The sequence below is a fragment of the Psammomys obesus genome, unplaced genomic scaffold (assembly GCF_907164565.1).
Source record: "Psammomys obesus unplaced genomic scaffold, mPsaObe1.curated_primary_1811, whole genome shotgun sequence".
Lineage (NCBI taxonomy): Eukaryota > Metazoa > Chordata > Mammalia > Rodentia > Muridae > Psammomys > Psammomys obesus.
The window spans coordinates 27,320,699-27,341,227 of NW_026590062.1; positions in this window are offsets into that span (position 1 = coordinate 27,320,699).

A 20,529-nucleotide genomic window follows, 5' to 3' on the forward strand; every position below is an offset into this window, starting at 1 on the left:
ACACTGCTTTCATTGTGTCCCATTAGTTTGGGTAAGTTGTGTCTTCATTTTCATTGAATTTCAAGAAGTCTCAAAATTATTTTTTTCATTTCTTCCCTGACCCAGCTGTCATTGAGTAGAGAGTTGTTTCCTTTCCATGTATATGTAGGCTTTTTGTTATTTCTGTTGTTGTTGAGGTCTAGTTTTAGGCTGTGGTTGTCTGATAGAATACAGGGGATTATTTCAATCCTCTTGTATCTGTTGAGGCTTGCTTTGTGACCGACTCTATGATCAAATTTTGAGAAGGTTCCATGAGGTGCTGAAAAGAAGGTATACTCTTTTGAGTTTGGGTGAAAAGTTCCATAGACATCTATTAAGTCCATTTGATTTACTACCTCTGTAAATGTCATTATTTCCCTAGTTTCTGTCTAGATGATCTGTCCCTTGGTGAGCACGGGATGTTGATGTCTCCCACTATTAGGCTGTTGGGATCCATGTGTGATTTAAGCTTTAATAATGTTTCATTTACAAATGCAGGTGCTCCAAGGGTCTTTCCTGAGACTCATACTCCAACCAAGGACCATTGATGGAGATAAACTAGAACCCCTGCACAGATGTAGCCCATGGCAGTTCAGTGTCCAAGTGGGTTCCATAGTAATGGGAACAGGGACTGTCTCTAACATGAATTGATTGGCCTGCTCTTTGATCACCTCCCTCTGAGGGGGGAGCAGCCTTACTAGGCCACAGAGGAAGACAATGCAGCCACTCCTAATGAGACCTAACAGACTAGGATCAGAAGGAAGGAAAAGAAGACCTCCTCTATCAGTGGACTTGGGGAGGGGCATGTGTGGAGAAGGGGGAGGAAGGGGGAAAGTGGGAGGGAAGTAGGGAGGGAGCTACAGGGGGATACAAAGTGAATAAAGTATAATTAAAAATAAAATTAAAGTTAAAAAAGAAAAAAAATGCAGGTACTCTTGTGTTTGGGGCATAGATGTTCAGGATTTTGATATCCTCATGGTGGATTTTTCCTTTAATGAGAATTAAGCTTCCCTCCTCATCTCTTTGATTAATTTTGGTTGAAAGTCTATTTTATTAGATATTAGGATAGCAACTCCAGCTTGTTTTCTTGGTTTTTTTGCTTGAAAAACCTTTTTCTATCCCTATACTCTGAGGTAGTGTTTATGTTTGTTGCAGAGTGTGTTTCTTGGATGCAGCAGAATGTTGGATCTTGTTTCCACAACCATTCTGTTTTTCTGTGTCATTTTATTGGAGAGTTGAATCCATTGAAGTTGATAGGTAATAGTGACCAATAAATGTTAGTTCCTTTTATTGTGAAGTTGGTGATGTTACTGTTTCTATGCTTGTTTTCTTTTAATTTTTTGTTGTGAAGTTATCTATATACTGTGATTTCTTGGTTGTAGTTTAATTTTTTAGATTGGAGTTTTCCTTCTGTAGAGCTGGGTTGCTATGTAGAAAGTGTTTAAATCTAGTTTTGTCATGGAATATTTTCTTTTCTCCATCTTTGTTGATTGAAAGCTTTGCTGAGCATAGTAGTCTGGGTTGGCATCTGTGGTCTCTTAGACTCTGCATGACATCTGTCCAGGCCCTTCTGGCTTTCATAGTTTCTTTTTAAGAAGTCTGGTGTGATTCAGATAGGTCTACCTTTATATGTTACTTGGCTTTTTCCCTTGATGCTTTTAATATTTTTTTCTTTGTTCTGTAGATTTAGTGTTTTGACTATTATGTAACATGAGCTGTTTCTTTTCTGGTCCAGTCTATTTGGTTTTCTGAGGGTCTCTTTTATGTTTATAGACATCTCTTTCTTTAAGTTGGAAAAATTTTCTTCTATGATATTCTTGGAAATAGTTTCTGGACCTTGGAGCCGGGAATCTTCTTTTTCATCTATTCCTGTTATTCTTAGATTTCATTTTTTCATGGCATCCTTGATTTCTTGGATGTTTTGTATTTGGAATTTTTCTGATTTTATTTTTTCTTTGAGAGATGTATCAATTTCTGCAATTTTATCTTCAGTGCCTGAGATTCTCCCTCCATCTCTTGTATTCTGTTGGTGATGCTTACCTTTGTGTTTCCTGATCTTTTCTCTAATTCCTCCAGCTCCAGGGCTTTCTCTGTTTGTGTTTTCTTTATTGATTCTAATTCTGTTTTCATGTCTTGCACCATTTCCTTCATCTGTTTGAATGTGGATTCCTGTCTATCCATGATGGCCTCAGTTTTTTGGTTTGTTTCCTCTCTATATACCTCTATGTGTGCCTTTACATGTGCTTCTATTTGTTTGGCTATATTTCTTTGAAAGTTTTGTTTGTTTCTTCTTTATGTGCCTCTAATAACTGGATAAGCATAGATTTGAGATCATTTTCCTGTGTTTCAGATGAATTAAAATATCCATTGATTTTGGAGGTTGCTGGGGATGCCATGGTGTCCTGATTTTTGTCAGATGTATTCTTCTGCTGACCTCTAGCCATCTGCTTATCCATAACCTTTGCTGTTTATTCCTGGAGTCTATACTTCAGACTGGGTCTGTCTGTCTCTGGAGTCTGGAGTATCCTTCAGGAAGATGACAGAGGTCCACAGGTTTGATAGTGGATGTTGGAATTTGAGCTGTAGCTAAGGGAGGAAGGTCACAGGCACATGTGCACAAGCATGGGAGTGTCCAAGAAAGTGTGCCTTGAAGGACAGGCTGCTAAAGCAAGCAAATGCCTGGAATGGTAGAGCATAAGTGCAGGTGAGGGTACTGGCACTGCTCCTGGGCACAGTGCCATGTGCAGGTGCCCTGAATGCCTCAGTGACCCACAGTCCTGTCATACTGTCCTCCAAGATTTCAGATCTGTCTGGGTTGCACTATCTTGGCTCCAGGATTTTTTTTTTTTTGCTAGATTCCCCTGGGAGACACACAGAACAGGAGCTTCAATGTTGAGAACGCTGACCCAAGGATCCCTATGTTGCCCACAATTGGGCTGTGGGTGTGAGGGATCCGATGTCTGGCTTCTAGAGTAGAGGGAGTCTGGATCTGGGGCTCTGCAAGCATTCACTTGAAGGTACACTCACTCACTCACTGGCTAATGTGGAAAAGCACAAGGGTTTCCCCTGTTCAAAAGAAAATTTTAGATTATGGTTCCAGAGGGCTAGAGAGTATACTGCTAGGGACAGCATGGTAGCAAGTAGCTGTAGCAAAGAAGCTGGCTGAACACTTTATTGGCATACCAGGAAAGAAAGAGAAGGAACTGAAGCTGGGGCAAGGCTGTAAACTCTCTGAATCCACCCAGTGACGCACTTGCTTCAGTAAGGCTCCACCTTATATATATTATATATATATAATTTTTTAAAATTTTTTATTTAACTTTTATTTATTACACTTTATTCATTTTGTATCCCCCCATAAGCCCCTCCCTCCTCCCCTCCCGATCCCATCCTCCCTCCCCCTTCACACATGCTCCTCCCCAAGTCCACTGATAGGGGAGGTCCTCCTCTCCTTTCTGATCTTAGTCTATCAGATCACATCAGGAGTGGCTGCATTGTCATCTTCTGTGGCCTGGTAAGGCTGCTTCCCCTCAGGGGGAGGTGATCAAAGAGCAGGCCAATCAGTTCATGTCAGAGACAGTCCCTCTTCCCATTACTATGGAACCCACTTGGACACTGAACTGCCATGGGCTACAGCTGTGTAGGGGTTCTAAGTTATCTCCATGAATAGTCCTTGGTTGGAGTATGAGTCTCTGGGAAGTTCCCTGTGTTCAAATTTTCTTGTTCTGTTGCTCTCCTTGTGGAGTTCCTGTCCTCTCCAGCTCTTGCTATTTCCCACTTCTTACATAAAATTCCATTCATTCTGCCCGACAGTTGGCCATCAGGCTCAGCATCTGCTTTGATAGTCTGCAGGGCAGAGGCTTTCAGAGGTCCTTTGTGGCAGGTTCCTAGGTTGTTTCCTGTTTTCTTCTGGCTTTCAGAGGCCCTCTGTAGCAGGTTCCTAGGTTGTTTCCTGTTTTTTTTCTTCTTCTTCTGATGTCCATCCTCTTTGCAGTTCAGGATGGGGATTGAGCATTTTAGTTAGGGTCTTCTCTCTTGCTTAGTTTGTTTAGATGTACAGATTTTAGCAGGTTTATCCTATGTTGTATTGGACATTTGCTCAACCATGTTTGTAGCAGCTTTATTTGTAATAACCAGAAGCTGGAAACAGCCCAGATGCCCCTCAACTGAAGAATGGATGCAGAAACTGTGGTACATCTATACAATGGAGTATTACTCAGCAATGAAAAATAAGGAAATCATGAAATTTGCAGGTAAATGGTGGGACCTCGAAAGGATCATCCTGAGTGAGTTGTCCCAGAAGCAAAAAGACACACACGGTATATATTCACTCATATAAACATAAGGCTCCACCTTTTAATGGTTCCATAACTTCCCTGAATTCCCCCAACTCCGGACTCAGTGTTCAATTTTCTGAGCCTACACAGGACATTTCTCATTCAAACTATCACAGCCAACCTTACTTTCTTTCACCCAACTGATTCTTGTATGTTGATGTTATTAGATATAACTAGATGTCACTTTGGAAATCACTTATTAATTTATTTTCAGTGTCTTTTAAAATTTGTGACTTATCTTCAGATGTATTTCCTTTGAATATACTCTCTTTTGTGTCTGTCTACATTACTATCTTTTCCATCATTATGCTTTCATGCTTCTTATTGCCTTGAGTTTCCATTATGATACTTAACAAATATTCCACTATTGGTACTCCTTGGCCCTCCCTCTTAACAGTTATAACTTCTTGCTATGTGAGATATTTGCTGCAACTATTTAGTTAAATGCACTTTGCAAATGTCAGGAAGAATATAATTCTTAATATTTAGCAATTTGTTCATTTTTTTCCTCTTAATACTGGTAAAATTTTATCAAATGGACTTTCTGTAATGACTGAGATCATCAAGCAGTTTTCTTTTAATATATATTTATATGTTTTAGTCTCCTTAAGTGTTTTACATTATATTTATAATCACTTTAGCTTGTTATAATACATACAATAATTTTTAAAAAAATCATTAGGTCAGAATTAGAGTTTAAAGAATATTGACAATTGTCTCTACATTTTCTTTCTTCTATGGCCTCAGCTTGATGTTGCTACCAAGTTTACGTTAGCATCATTCACTATCCACAGAAAACACTATATGCTAAAAGACACTGTTTTGAACTTTGGTAACATTCACTTGGGTCTTGCTATCTTTTGGTTATTGATTAAATATCCCAGTGGTTTTCAGTTTATTATCTTTAGATTTAACATGTATTTTAAATTTGAATACATTTTTACATTGTAGCTGAAGTGCTTATACCAGCAATAGTATATCATTATTTTCAAATGCAAGAATTAATGATCCAGTAGGATAGTAAATGATTATAATCTCAACTCTCTCTCTCTCTCTCTCTCTCTCTCTCTCTCTCCTTCTCCCTCTCCATACCTCCAGAGAGGGAGAAGGAGAGAGAGAGAGAGAGAGAAGAATGGGAGGAGGGAGGGAAAGGGAGAAAAAGAGACAGAGAAGATCATTTTGTGGCTATCAATTTCCTTCAGTGTTTTACTTCTGCTTCATTTTAACTTTCTTTTCTTCAAAGCAGGTTTATTCTATGTAGTCCAGCTTGGCCTCAATTTTAATGTCTTTCTTGATATTAAGTCTGGAGTTCTAGAATTGCATGTATATGTGTCATTGTTTATATTATTTTTATGTATGTGTTTATTTATTTGATGATTTATTTTTAGACTAGAATTTACTATGCTGTGCATACTGTTCTGAAAATTCTGGGCTAAAGTAACCGCCTTGCTTCAGCCTCCCATATAGCTGGGAGGACCCATTATTATCTTACACATGTTGAGACCCATTCAATTCTCCATACTCTACATTGCTCGCTATTATTTACTCATTAACCCACATATATAAACATATATGTGCATATACCATTAATTTGTAGAAAACATATATTACCACTTTTGAGAAGATGAATTTGACCAAGGCACATTGTTTACCCCTATGGAATTCTTAAAAAATAAGAATGTATCAGATATATTTTTGGTTGGCATTATTGTCCTTAGTATTTTATAGAAATGATACGGCTTTGATGTGTGCTGGTTGGTAACTTACTAATTTATGTACAATGATGCCTACTTAATTAGTGTGAAAAGAAGTTTTGAAGTTCTTTGGATGAGTGGCCAGTGCTAGAAATGTCTCTCAGTCATTTTTGGCCTGGAAACACAGTTGTGTTAGACACGTCTCAGCATTTGGCAAGCAGTAGCCATCATGTGTTGCCCTCAAGTCTTTGCTCTTGCTTCCATCTCACAGCTGTTAAGTGTCTGGCTTTTCTTTCCTACTTGTTTTAGGATCTCTTGCCTTTGACATGATGCAAGTTTATTATTCTAATTTTTTTATTATGTTGTGTGAACTTCTCATCAATAAGTAGCCTCTATCCTTTAATCATAGATCTGTTATTCTGATGAGATTTGCAAAATTCTTACCCAATGTCTTTAGTTCTTTTTTTCTTCTGTTTCTTTTTTCGCACTAATCTCTTACTTTGGACTCTCATAGTTTGAATTCTAGAATGTTTTAATTTGATTTTAATGTCTAAATATCTCTTTCGCACTTTTAATCTCCTTGTCCCTCTGTATTACATTCAGAATAATTTCCTCAGATCTAGGTCCGGGCAGTCGGGTTCTTTCATCCAGGGCATATAATCTGCTTTTAAATCAATTTGTTAGTCCCTCCATTTTGATCCACACTTTCATCTCTAAACCACACCTAATAATTTCTTCTGTGTGATCATATTTTACAGTTTATAGTTCTTTCAGTTTAAATTTTTTAACCTTCAGTTATTTAGACACCTCCATCACCACTTTATAATCTATATCTGAAAGTTGTAGTCTTCAGTCCCTAATAATCTGAACTTGTTATAGACTTCTTTTATTGGTGATATATTTTCTAAATTCTTTCATTTTTGGTTTAAATAATAAATTACATTTTGCTGTGCTTCATCTGCAAGAAGCTGAGGAAAAAAGTTCTTTTGTTGTTTTTGTTTTGTTGTTTGTTTTTGTTTGGGCTCCACTGAGATCTTGGGATGTCTAGACCATTCTCTGCGTGAGATGCAGATCCTAATTATTTATTGAAAATCCAGCCACATGCTACCAGTCATAATGTGGATACATTTTTATTCCCACTCTCTTTTTTTCTAGTATCTGTTTTTCCCCTTGAAGAATCAAGTGATTCCTCACTTGGACTATATATGCATACATTAACGTATTATCTGTGGTGTGTCTATGGCTAGTTGGTATTTGCTGACAAGAGTATCAATGCTTAAAAGAGAGAAAACACAAATCTGTCCCTGTCCTCATACCATACTCACAAAGTAACTCAAAATGGATCAATGGCTTAACGCTCTGCAGATAAAACTACAGCCTCATTAAAAGAGGACATGACTGTAAATCTTCATGACTTTGAACTTGGTAATGGATACGTAGATATGATACAAAATGCATAACATTATGTGCTGGGTTAAATGTTTGTGTCCCCCAAATCCATATGTTAAACTCCACAACATGACAGTATATGAAGGTAAGACATTTATGAGTAACTAGGTTTAGATGAGATCATATGTAAGGCCCTCATAATAAGCTTATATTAGTGCCATTATATGATTGCCTCCCATGCCAGCATAATGTAAACTAGTAGAGGGGACCACGTCATCGTCATCAACATCACAAATCTACTGGTTCCTTGATACTGAGCTTCTTAGCTCTAGATCTTTGAGAAATAAGCTTGTTTTGTTACAATACTCAGTGTGCAGTGTGATATTATGGTAGCTCCACGATAACATAAATCTGGAATACTGTTTCAAGGCACACTTAAAAATGTGGAAGTACCTTTGTGTTTTTGTGATGAGTAGAGTTTGGAGATGCATGATAGAAATATGCACATCTGAAGTGATTCTGGTAAGAGCTTGTAAGAAAAACAGGAAAGCTAAAAAGATTTCTCTTCCTGAAGACATGCCCAGAACCAAGACAACGCTCAGACCTAAAGATTCAATTGTAGGGCCACCAAGATGGCTTATCAGGTAAGGATGCTTGCCTGCCAAACCTGATATCATACATTTGAAGCCTGGAACCTACACAGTGGAAAGAAAGAACCAACTCCTACAAGTTGTTCTGTGTTATATATATATTAAAGTTTGGATGTATATGACTGCATTCATCTTGGATTTTGAACTTTCTTGTGACCTGTCACTCCATCCTTCTTTTCTACTTCTGTCTTTGATGAAGGGAATAGCTCTCTCATTCTTATCTCTTCACTGTCTTCAGAAACACCGTGTTTTCAAAGGCTCAAAGCTGGACAGGAGTCATACCCCAGAATGAATCTGTATTCTAGCTCAGTTTAGATCTAATTTGGATGATGGTATTCTGGGTATTAAGGTTTGGAATTGATGATGAGATAAGGTAAGATTCTGGTGAATACTGAGGGGAAAAATGAATGTAATTTTTGTGAATGTGTGTATGCTACAGAAAAGACATAAATAAATAAATTGGATTTCAACAAATTTAAAATGATGTATATCAAAGGACATTATCAAAAAAGTACAAATATTCTCCACAATATGGAAGAAAGTATAGATCTGTTATCTAAATAAGAACCTTCATACAAGTCATAAAAGACAAAGAATTACAACTAAAGAACAAATAATTGAGTAGACCTTTCTCCACAGAAGACACAAAAAAGGCTGGTAATCATAGGAAAAGATTATCAACTTCACTGAGAAGTACAGTTCAAAACAAACAAGTGTACAAACCAAAACGAGATAACAGTTTACTCCCACTGTGGCAGACGTAATAATAATGGGAAAGTCTTATGACTCTAGGATTGTTTAGATCCCTTCAGGACTAGCATGAGCCTTGCAGGGATGGGAGAAGGTAGAGGCAGTGCAGAGCCGGGTGTGGAAATGGCAGGGGTGGTGGTAAAGATAGTGCATAATCTGTATGGCTTTTCGCAGGAAGATATGAACAAACATCCACTCATCTCAGATAGGACACTGAGGATGGACTGAAAAAAATACTCCTCCCAGGTTTACTTCGGTAGACGAGTGAGTTGATCGGCACGACTTACAATGGTGAGTGTGAGTGTGCCACTTAGAGGAGTCCGGATGACCTGAAGGCAGCTGAAGCTACTGAAAAGCTAAGCTAAGCCCAGCATGAATGGCAGCTCACTCAAGCTTTTTGGTGGAAGTCCTTGTTCCACTTGCAGGCAGCTCAACAGTCAATCTCCTCTCCCTACCATTGTTTATATAATGTGGAGATAGGGAACTTGTGAATCTTGAAAGTTTCAGGAACTTCCTAAGACTTGTGTGTCCTTCATTTCCTGAGCCCTTTAAACTTCTGTCTTTCCTGGGTCTTTAGGAGGCTCCCTCAGGTTGGAATGTTTTAATCTGCAGGAAGTTGTCACACAAGGTCATAGGTGAAGCTTCTGACTTTGTTTTATGCAGTTTGTGACTGTTAATCTCCACAATGCTCATAACAGCTCCATGAGACAGGTTCTATTAGCATGTCAGATTGTATATTAAGAATTTGAGCCCCAGCTATTAACCCATATCGATTTGGGTCTACCCATAAATACTCACATACTGAAATTCCCCTAAGCTGAACATTCACCAGTCAGAAGTTCCAAGGCATGAGCTTGGAGAGAAAGATTTGAGAAGAAGGCATCTAAGAGGCCCCTGATAATTCACAGGCAAGCTCTGCTGCAAACTCTCCAGTATGCACATTTGCATTTTCTGATGCTTGCCTTCTTCTTGGCCACTCACTTCCTTCACGCCAAGGACACCCATCCTACAGAGTCTTGCTCTTTTGTTTCTCCTTCTTCATACCAGTTCCACTGATACTTCCCATTGCTTAATTATGATGCTAAGCACCACCTCCATGCCAATCATTTACACAGTCTTTTATCCACACTGCTTTTGGAAATAAAGCTTGCCTCCATTTCTTTACAGATGTACCCCATAGTGCTAATTCAGTATGGCATTGGCACCAAGAAGGGAGGTCGACCTGGGATTGACGAATTTCCCTCCTGTGCCTACCCGTAACCTGCTCCTCAGGCTCCTCTCCATGGACTCCCATCACCCTCAGCTCCATCCATCACAGCTGCAGCTCAGCCTGCTGATGTATTACACTAACATATCATTAGTGCAACGGCAGAGCAAGGAGCTCTGATGATGTATTGGGGCCATACATCATCAGAATGAGTCACTCGATGATGTATAACTCAAAAGATGGTACTATCCAGGGAAATGTGGACATAGCATAAATCAGGGCCAATGTTAAAGAAGAAAACCCAGGACAGCCTTGGGAGGAAAATAAAGGTTCAGAGGTCTCCCGCGTAGGGGTTGAGAGACAAAACTAGTAAATTCTTAACTGCTCAGATGGAAGCTTTCTGTTAGCAGAGGGTTTCTTAATGACTAAACCAGATCATCAGCATTCCCTGGTGACACTCGCAGTTCCCTCGCATCTGGAAGTCAGCTCGCCTTCTGCATTCCTGCAAAGCCCCCTTGCCTTGATGGAGATCCAGTGTCTATCAGATCAAAAGGGGGCTATTTCTAGTCTGTGCTTCATCAGAGTCCTGTGGATCCCTCATCCTTAGGTCAATTGGAAGTGCTTTTCAGACCACAGTGGTTCAAGCTGGCCTTCTTTCAGAGGCTCTCGCTTGTAGCCACTGATTAATGAAATTCCTTTGACTGAGGAATGAGTCTAGTGTTTCAAACAAACGAGAAGCTCTGGATCCTACATGATATACACTTTTAGAACATAGCTAAAGATTTTTACCTGTAAGTATGATAGAACCTTGGTAGAAACCGCCTTTGCTTTTCCTTTCTCAATATAGCAATAAAAGAAGTCTGTATAATGCTTGTCTAATGCCCAGATTAGATTTTTGTGCCGCAGACTGTTAGATTGGACCAGAAATGATGACACTTGAGTTTAGGACTAAAATTCAATGGTTTTCAGCTTTATTCCATTCATAGGGAGAAAAGCTATGTTGTGTTCAGCCACCTTTCCTCATCCTTAGATCGGAGGAGTGAATGGCCAAGAGCATCAACCTCTTTGTAACCTTAAAAAGTGGTAGATAAAGAAGTCTTCCAAGAGGGAGTTGAGAGCCCTAGGGAAGAGGGGGAGGTAAGACCACACGCAGGCATACTGGGGAAAATTAACATTTGGGTTTAATGCTTTATTTAATGCCAAACTGTCAGCTTGAGATCTGAGGCCCATGCATACTGATTCTGTCCTTCGACCCATACAAAATAAAATCAGAATCAAAGCCTAGGTGCTTCAGGACTGCAGAACATCACAGCTCAGCCCCTGGCATCTGGGATCCATTAAGGCAAGAGGTCTTCCTCTGGGGGTTTCTTTCCCTAGTCCCCACCCACAGTCAGCAAGGGAGGAGGCAGCCAGTGTCGGCTTCCTCTCCAGCACTGGGGCAGTCGCTGTGACTCATTGCCTTTGTTTATTGCAAGCTCTGCTGTGGACTTGATCCTGGAGCTGAGCACAATCAGAAGGCCCTCCTGGCAGGGTACAAAAGGGCCCGAGCCCGCCATAAAACACAATGGCGCCCTTTTCCCTCCCTATGGGGAGAAGGGGGGGCTCCACCACCTGAACAGCAGTTAAGAGACCAAAATGCATTTTTTTTTATTGTTCACAAATACTTATGCCTTCAAAGACTTTTTAAAAGTTGAAACAAAACAGATCTTGCCTCTGTTCTTTATATTTTGGTGGGGGTGAGGAGCTAGGCAGGGGAGGAGAATGAAGGAGATGATAAAGCCAGCACATTCCTTGGGGGTTGCTTATAAATGAACAAAACTTGAGAGGGATCCCATAATGCCTTTGGGCTGTCACCTACATCTGCAAGCTCTTCCTCTGACTGTGCTGTGCAGAACCGTGAGGCATTAGGGACCACGACTGTATGAAAAAAGCCAGAGGAGTGTCCAGAGACAAGTTCCTATAGGCTAATACAACTCATTGGTCAACCATAAGAAAAAGAATGACTGTGGAGAATATGCCAGAGTTACACCAACTAGCACCAATCAACTTATTTGAAGGAAATCTTGGGTCAAGCTAGGTGGTGGTACAACCATGCAAAGATCTTGGAGGTTTGGCCCAATGGGCCTGCAGATGAGGTCCATGTTGTGGGTTTGATTTGTCAGACCTTCCAGACCCTGTTTAAGGTCAACAAGAACTGTGGCTGCAGAGGTGGCAAAAGGTCCCGTGACCACCCCACATCAGGCATTTTTCAATACTTGGCTTCTGTGATTTCCCATTCAGTATTCCTAACACCATGTGCTTTCCTGCGACCTGTGTTCAGGTGAAGAAACTGAGGCTGGCACTGTTGCTGTGTCTGCGGCCGTCTCATGACTAGGAAGTAGCACAGAGGCCTTAGATCTCTCCACTACTTCATCTCATGCAAGGCAATACATTGTCATACAGACACATCATCATGCTATGCTTGTATTCACTCTTGTATTTATCTTCTACGCCCCTCTCAGATAGTGCACACACAAGCATCTCCTGCATATGACAAATGCATGCAGTACTTCTCCCCTTGCCCATTCTCAAAATGCTTGTTTCAAAGAAGGCCTGAGACGGCCAGAGCCCACACCTAAAAACAAACAGCAACAGCAAAACAACTCGCTAAAGTTTGGAATGATAATTATTTTCTCTTATTGCTGATTTTAGACTCTGTCTTCTGTATTTATTCATTCTTCATCTATAGATTTAACTAGCCATGGGTTGAAAATATTTGAAATATAAATGTCTCTATTGAATGCATATTTTCTTTGTTTTTGTTTATTTTATTTTATTGCTTGCCTAGATTATATGCCAACACTAAGACAGTCTATATATGAGAGTTGAGAACCCATGGATATTAATATCCATCAGAAGATTTGGAGCCAGCTCTCCTTGGATATAAAGAGATGAATGTTTTTTGTTTTGGCTTTTGATAAAGTAAGGAACAACAAAAACAACCAAAAAACAGTGCCAAAGACCAGAGGCCACTTGCCCAAAGGCACCAAGTAAAGGCACAAAAAAGCCAGGTTGGTGGGGTTGTTGGGACATCTGCTCCTCACATGGTTGAAGGCTTGGGCTCTATTTACCCAATACTTGAATTTCCTTCATGAGTTCTGAGCCAGAGTCTGGGCCTGGTCCTTTAACAACATCTTCATCATCTCCTGTCCTTACAGACTGTGCTCTGAGCCCAAAGGGCAGCAGTGACACAGACAGACAAAATAATTTCACTTCTTAAATTATCTGAATCTCTAAAATAAAGAATAACAGTAGCAATAAAAACACCCTTGCCACATTATTTAATGCCCCACCCTTCAACATAATAACACACGCTTTAACAAGATGGAGGTGCACAGACTAATACAATATATGGTTTAATTAACTAAACTTATGCTGTAATCCACATTAGAAGGCCATGATTTAGCACACACTCTCATCCTCAGGACAGAATAATGCAAACAGCATAATTAAAAGTTGATGAGAAGTATATTTATTGGGCACACAGAAAGAAGAGACACCCAGATTTATGACACACAAAGTAAACCTTTAGTTTACAATATAATTAATATTTTAAAAACCACAGTGTGCATATAATGCAGCTGTAGAGTCCTCCTCCACGGAAGGATAATTTCTTCTGCGCTGATCTTGGCCCCGTTTAATAGTAAATTATGTTCCCGGGCATATACAAATGTAACATGATCTATTATGATCTGGAGATGATGCTCATTGAGATGTCTGCAGCTATGATAGATCACAGTTGCATGTCTCTGAAGACATGGAGGATGGTTGAAGGGCCAATTATTTATCTGTGGCACAAATTCCATGCCTATTAGTCACACACACAGTGACGCAAAATGAGGGTATGCCACTACATTTTAATCAATCCCTGCTCAAGAAACTCCCTCTTTAGCACAGAGCTGAGGTGCATGGCTGTTTGTAGGGAGAGAGAAGATATATGGAAAAGGAAGCTGTCTGGGTCAGTGGGAGGCCAGCAGGGACAGGCTCAGAGTCAGCAAGAATGCTCAACATCCATTTGGCTCTGAAGACTCACCAATGTTTCAAAGATAAGGATAAAGGTTTAATTGCAGGCAATTCCCACAACAACCCTAGGTGTTTATTCATGCCTACTATGCAGACCAAAAAGGTGAGGCTGAGAGAGACAAATACGTCAGAGAAAATAGAGCCAGGGTTCTCAGTCAGGTCCTGGTACTTACTCTGTTCTTCCCATGATGTGGAGAGGATCTTGAAGAGAAGCAAGCAATACTTCTGAACAATCTGACCCACAATCCTCATTAGTGTCCCCAAATCACTACAGACTTTGTTCACAAAAGCCTCAAACTTTGACCCCCAACTCCAAGAATATTCCAACTAGTATAATAATGGCTGCCATTTAATAAATACATTTTCCTTTGAGGCTTTAAAAAAAAAAGAATTGTCCTCATATATATCTAACTATATATCAGTTACCTTCTCATCTTTTCTATTCTTTCCCAACCCAAGAATTGGGTCTTGAATATATACTTTTGTTTTTAATGAAACAGAAGTACTCTATTCTTGAGAGACAGTAAGATGCTTTTTGCCCAGACTCTTTGTTATCCATTCTGTTTATATTCCCCAGGCTGAGGATCCTACTCTGTGGGCTTTACTGCACATGGATGGAGTTTTTCTGGGTATTCCCTTTTCTGTTGTCTGTCTGTTCTCTTTGTCTTATCATTCTCATATGAAGCGTATTAGAAAGCAATGCCTGACTAAATTAGCTTATTCCATACACACACATCACACACATGGGACAATCACAGCATTTCAATAGAGAATGGGCAAACAATGAAGCATATAGCAGAGCTACTAAAAACTGCAGGGGCCCAAAGCTATTGTTTCAGCCACATCGTTATCTGAACCTTCTTACTCAAGGTTCACAGCAAAAGACCGGGAGAAGGGGAGAGGGTCCAGGTCAACATTACTCTACTTCCTGTTCAACTGAAGCCCAGACTTACAGTGGAAGCTAGTGTGGTTTCCTTTGCCTCAGGAAGAACTCATTTGGTGTGAGGTTGTGTAGAGATCCATTGGGTCCTGAGGAACACCAAGTCCCAGAAGGACATGCCATGTCCTGGGTGTGAGCTTTGAAACCCTGTCACTGCTGGTCTGTGTACTGGATAAGACTGTACTCAGCTTTCAAATGAAGATGTTTTCTAGAACCTGAGTGAGATGTTTACTAAAATCCTAATTTGGGAAACATTCTCAGGAAAGAAGTGTGTAGATGAGACATATGAAATAAATTTAAGTGCGAAGTAGATAAAGAAAATAATATGAGTGCTTCTCCATTATCTGGTTCATTACACTTTTTAGTGCTTATTAAAATGGTTAAATGATTTAATTTTGTTTGAAAAAAAAAAGCAGGATGAAAAGGGGAATGAGAGATTAAAGAGATAAACTGCTGAGGTTTCCATTTTGGAACTGGTTTCAGAATGAGGCTTCAATGAGAAAATTAATTTGTGGCTCTCTCTGGAGGAGCAGTCAACACTGGGCATGCAACACATTCTATTTGCCTTTTTTTCTTAATTGGCATGGCCTTCTCTGGGGAAAGCTCAGGCTAAGCTAAATAGGAGGATAAATCACTTTTAGTGTGGCCCCTCCTGGGTCATGGATAATTTTTCTGACAGCCATGTCAGATCAGGGTGCTAATGGACCAGGCGACTCCTCAGTGTACCAGCATTGAAAGTGTAATTTCCTTCCTATTTGCACACCTTTTCTAAGAAACACACTCAGAGTAGCTAATAAAGAGCCCTGGTACAGTTTGCAGAAAGAAGCTGTGGGAAAGGGCTTGGCTGTTCTTGGCCAGGCAGATGTTAGGCTTTGCTTCTAGAACTACACTTAAGTACTAAGAGGGCTTTTTCCATCTGCCCTATTTTTTTACGTAGGATCTTCTACTGGGAAGTCACAAGTCATTCCCTCCATGATCACATAGATTGTTGGTATAACTATTGAAAAGGAATACTGTCATGGTGTGATTCATATGTTAAGTGCTTCACATGTGCTCATGAGATTGAATGCTTGTTCCCTAGCTTGTAATACTGTTTCAAAGGTTCGGGAGGCTTTAAAAAGATGAGATCTCACTCGAGGGCTGGCCCACTGGGGGAAGGCCTTGAGGATTTTTAGCCTTGCCCTACTTCCTATTCTCTCCCTGCCTCCTGACTGCAGAGGAATATGCTCGGTCAAACCCTGCTCCTCCTGTCATGCCTTCCTTACCATGGTGGACTGTACCCCTCAACCTATGAGCCAACATAAATCCTCCCTTCCCTAAATTGCTTCTTACCAGGTATTTTGTCACAGTGATGAGAAAAGTAACAGACGTTGTAATTAATATTAAAATACTTGTTTCTGCCTTGCATCGTGGCTTGAATGTAGTTGGTATTTATCCTTCAACATTTCGTGTGTTAGAACCTGGGTAGCGGTGTGGCTGTGTGGAGTGGTAAGGACCATAGTGCAGCAGGACTTGATGAAGATAATGAGGTCATGGATGCATGAGCCTTGAAGGTACTGAGGCTGCTCTTGTGAACTGAACAATTGTGTGAGAAGGCGTTGCTCTAAAGCAAATGTGACTACAATGGTTTCCCCTCTTGCATTCCACCATGCCATGTGACCTCTCCCTCTGCATAGTGCTAGTTTCCTGTTTATTTCTCTTCCGTCCATGTTGTGGTACAGCCAGAGCAGTGGTTCTCAACCTTCCTAATGCTGAGACCCTTTAGTACAGTTCCTTGTGTTTTGGTGACCCCAACACATAAAATTATTTATATTGCTTCTTAATAACTGTAATTTTACTTCTGTTGTGAATCATGGTGTAAAAGTCTGTATATTATGACACTTTTAGGTGAATCTTGTGAAAGGATCATTTTACTCCCAAAGGTGTCATGACTGATAGATTAAGAACTGCTGAGCCGGAGGATCCTTGTCAGAATGATGGTGCCATCCTGTTTCAGACCTCCAGTAACCAGAATTGGGAGTAAAACAACAATAAAAACAATAGTAAAGCTCTTTATAAGTTTTGGGGCCTCAGGCAACTACAGCAGCACAAAATGAACTAATACACCAAGTAAAGTACTGGGACCTTAACATATATGCCCTTAAAACTCACTCCATATCTGGACTTATTTGGACAATGCCAAATGGTAGAAATGTTGAGCTTCAAAATAAGCTCACAGAAAGGTACCCAAGTAGGGAGACTACACAGCCCGGAGACTGTAGCAGACCCGTCCCACCAACAAGCCTTTTCCAACTGCAGTTTGGAGATTGTGAGGATTCCCACAGATAATCCAAGTTAGTCTTTGTGAAGTCTTTTATCAAAAGTGAGAGTCCTTTAGATACAGTTTTCAGGTTTCTGGATATCAACATGCAGTTCTGTGCTAGGATTTAAGGGTACCCTTGATCTTCTGATCTCAGGTTACCTTCTACCCCTACCTCAACTGTGAACATTTTTGTCCTAAATGATAGTTGTATCCAAGGTTGATGATATTTTCACTCTGAATGGAAGACAGAAACAGTCCGCCCTTCCTCGCGTGTCCCTGACCATCACACAGTTGGCCCAACAAATGAGCACTGCTTAGGAGTGTATTACATCTCTCCTCAAAAGGGTGTGAGCTCCTGGTAGACAGACACCATAGTCTTATACATTCTGAGATGAATCTTACAAATATCACTGGGCCTGACACATAGTAGCTCCTTGACAAGAAGTACTGAATGGGTTGAGAATAACAAAATAAGATTCTCTCTTGGGGGAAATTAGAGGAGATAGGAAAGCATATACCTACTTGCAAGGTAAGGTAGAAAGCATGGAGCTCCTGAAGTGGTACAGGCCCTAAACATGATGTCAGCTTGATGAATGAATGAAATGAGATGTGTTATGTGAGTGTGTGTCTCAGCGCAGGACATTAGTGATTGAGTAGCTCTCGTGGGGCACAACATGGCTCAGAATGATGTTGGTACAGCTGGTTGAGCCCTGCATTAAGGCTCTCAGAGGAAATCCTGTGTACTAAGCAAGCATCTTCTCTTTGAATTCAAGAGGAAATCCTAGGAACCGACCAAGCAAGAATCTTTTCTTTGAATTCAAGAAGTTGATTTTTCACCTTCTTTCCCAACTGACCTCTGCAACAATGTTAGTCTTCTCAGAATGGTACCAACGTACCTCTTTCCCATCCCATCATCTGTTCAGGCCCAAATGGAAAGACTCCCAAGGGCCTGCCTATTAGATAGCCCTTCTATACAACATTTGAGTCTTGGGGTTTACAATAATGGCTCCTAAATGAAGAAAAAGGAGCCCTATGTGCCTGTGACAATGGAAAGAAGCTGACAAGACAAGTCAGAGGCCTGGGAAGTCCTTGGTAGTCAGGTCTCATTATTATCTCCCAGCAAAGAACCTAATAGTTGACATACCATCCATGCTGGATGTAAGGGAATGGCTAGATAGAAGCTGTGCACTACTGCCATCTTCTCTGTTGACAGAAATGTCTATCTTGCTCAGTATGAGCATCATCATCCATTGGGTAAGAAATTGACAGAGGATTTCTGTCTCTGGCTATCTGCAGATGTAGGCGAAGGGGTGCCTGATGCCCCTGACTGGGACTGGCTTGAACTGGTGCTAAGGATATGTCAAGCAAAGATCTTCTCTTTATCTCAGTGCTTCCCTCTCAGGAGCCTTCGGTCTCTATGACAAAATCCTCTGCAAACTGCAGTGAGAGCAAAACGCCAGCCTCTGCCTTTCATAATGGATTTGGGCATAAATGAGGGGTGTTTCTAGGTAACTCACCCTGCCCTACTTTCTCCCACATGCTATGTACCAAAGTCAACCAGAGAGCAAAAAGAGTAGGACCAGAGATTTAAAACAGAAAAAAAAACATCTCCCCTTTCATGATGCCTATACTCACAAATATGCATTTTGTATTTATACAGCATATTAAAACTCCAAAACCTACAGTAATGCAACATTAAAAGCAAGGAAGACACCAAGTGAAGGGTTTATGGCATTGTTAGCTTGCCTGCACTGATTCTGTATAATGAACCTCACCTTGAAATTCAAGCCGTGTACCATGTGGCCCACTTCACCCCACCAGGCAAACCTCAAACCTTTTGCGTTCTGTGAATTCCATTACTTCAAATTGCAATATTAATAACTGAAATGTGCAGCTGAGAAAATGCTAATTTTCTGCTTTCCCTTTCACTTTTTTTTCTTTTATTGGTATCTCCCTCTAATTAGAAAAGCAGGGAAGAAAAAGCAGCATGGACAAGGAGAAAACTTACCACATGAATGGGCAATACTAGGATTTATGGGAGGGGAAACTGAGGCATGGGGATGAGTTTTCCTCCTGAGGGAGAACAGAGGCCTGGGGGTAAACTTACGGACCTGAGATCTTCTGGGAACTGGAGTCACAGATAGTTATGAGCTTCTGTGTAGGTGCTGAGAACTGAACCCAGGTCCTCTAAAAGATCAGCAATTTCTCTTAATCTCTAGTCCAGCTCTCTACCACCTGCTTAAGATAATTTTATTTTGAAGCATGACTTACATTCAGAACAGACCTGCACTGTAAACAACAAAGGAAAGCATTCTATTTTTAGTTATGGAATCCACCAAGTGTAATTTAATTTATAAAGTAGCCTGCATGGCAGTAGGCTTAGGTAGTGGAGGAGAGATGAGCCTCTCACAAGTTACACACTAACATCAGCAACATGTATTGCCTAGTGGAAGAGCTATCCCTCATTTCTCCCAGAGAAGCTAAGACTGGGGTCTAAGGTAGAGAGGCCAGAGATAACCTTGGCTACTCATGCCATCTGTGGTCAGGTTAACAGAAGGGTCAGTGACAGTCGGACTTTTATTTTTTTATATTTTATTTACTACAATTAATTCACTTTGTATCCCAGCTGTCTCCCTCTCCCTCAGCCCCTCCCATTCCTGCCCTCCCTCCCTCTTCTTCTCCCATGTCCCTCCCCAAGTCCACTGATAGTGGACATCCTCCTCCCCTTCCATCTGACACTAGTCTATCAAGTCTCATCAGGACTGGCTGCATTGTCTTCCTCAGTGGCCTGGTAAGGCTGACCCCCCTCATGGGAAGGTGATCAAAGAGCAAACGACTAAGTTCATGTTGGAGACAGTCCCTGTTCCCCTTACTAGAGAACCCATTTGGAGACTAAGATGCCATGGGCTACATTTGTGCAGGGGTTCTAAGTTATCTCCATGAATGGTCCTTGGTTGGAGTATTGGTCTCAGAAAAGACCCCTATGCCCAGAGATTTTGGTTCTCTTGCTCTCCTTGTGGAACTACTGTCCCCTCCAGGTATTTCTATCTCCCCCTTCTTTCATAAGATTCCCTGCACTCTGCCCAGAGTTTGGCTATGAGTCTCAGCATCTGCTTTAATACCCTGCTGGATAGACTCTTTCAGAGGCCCACTGTGGTAGGCTCCTGTCTTGTTCCGTGT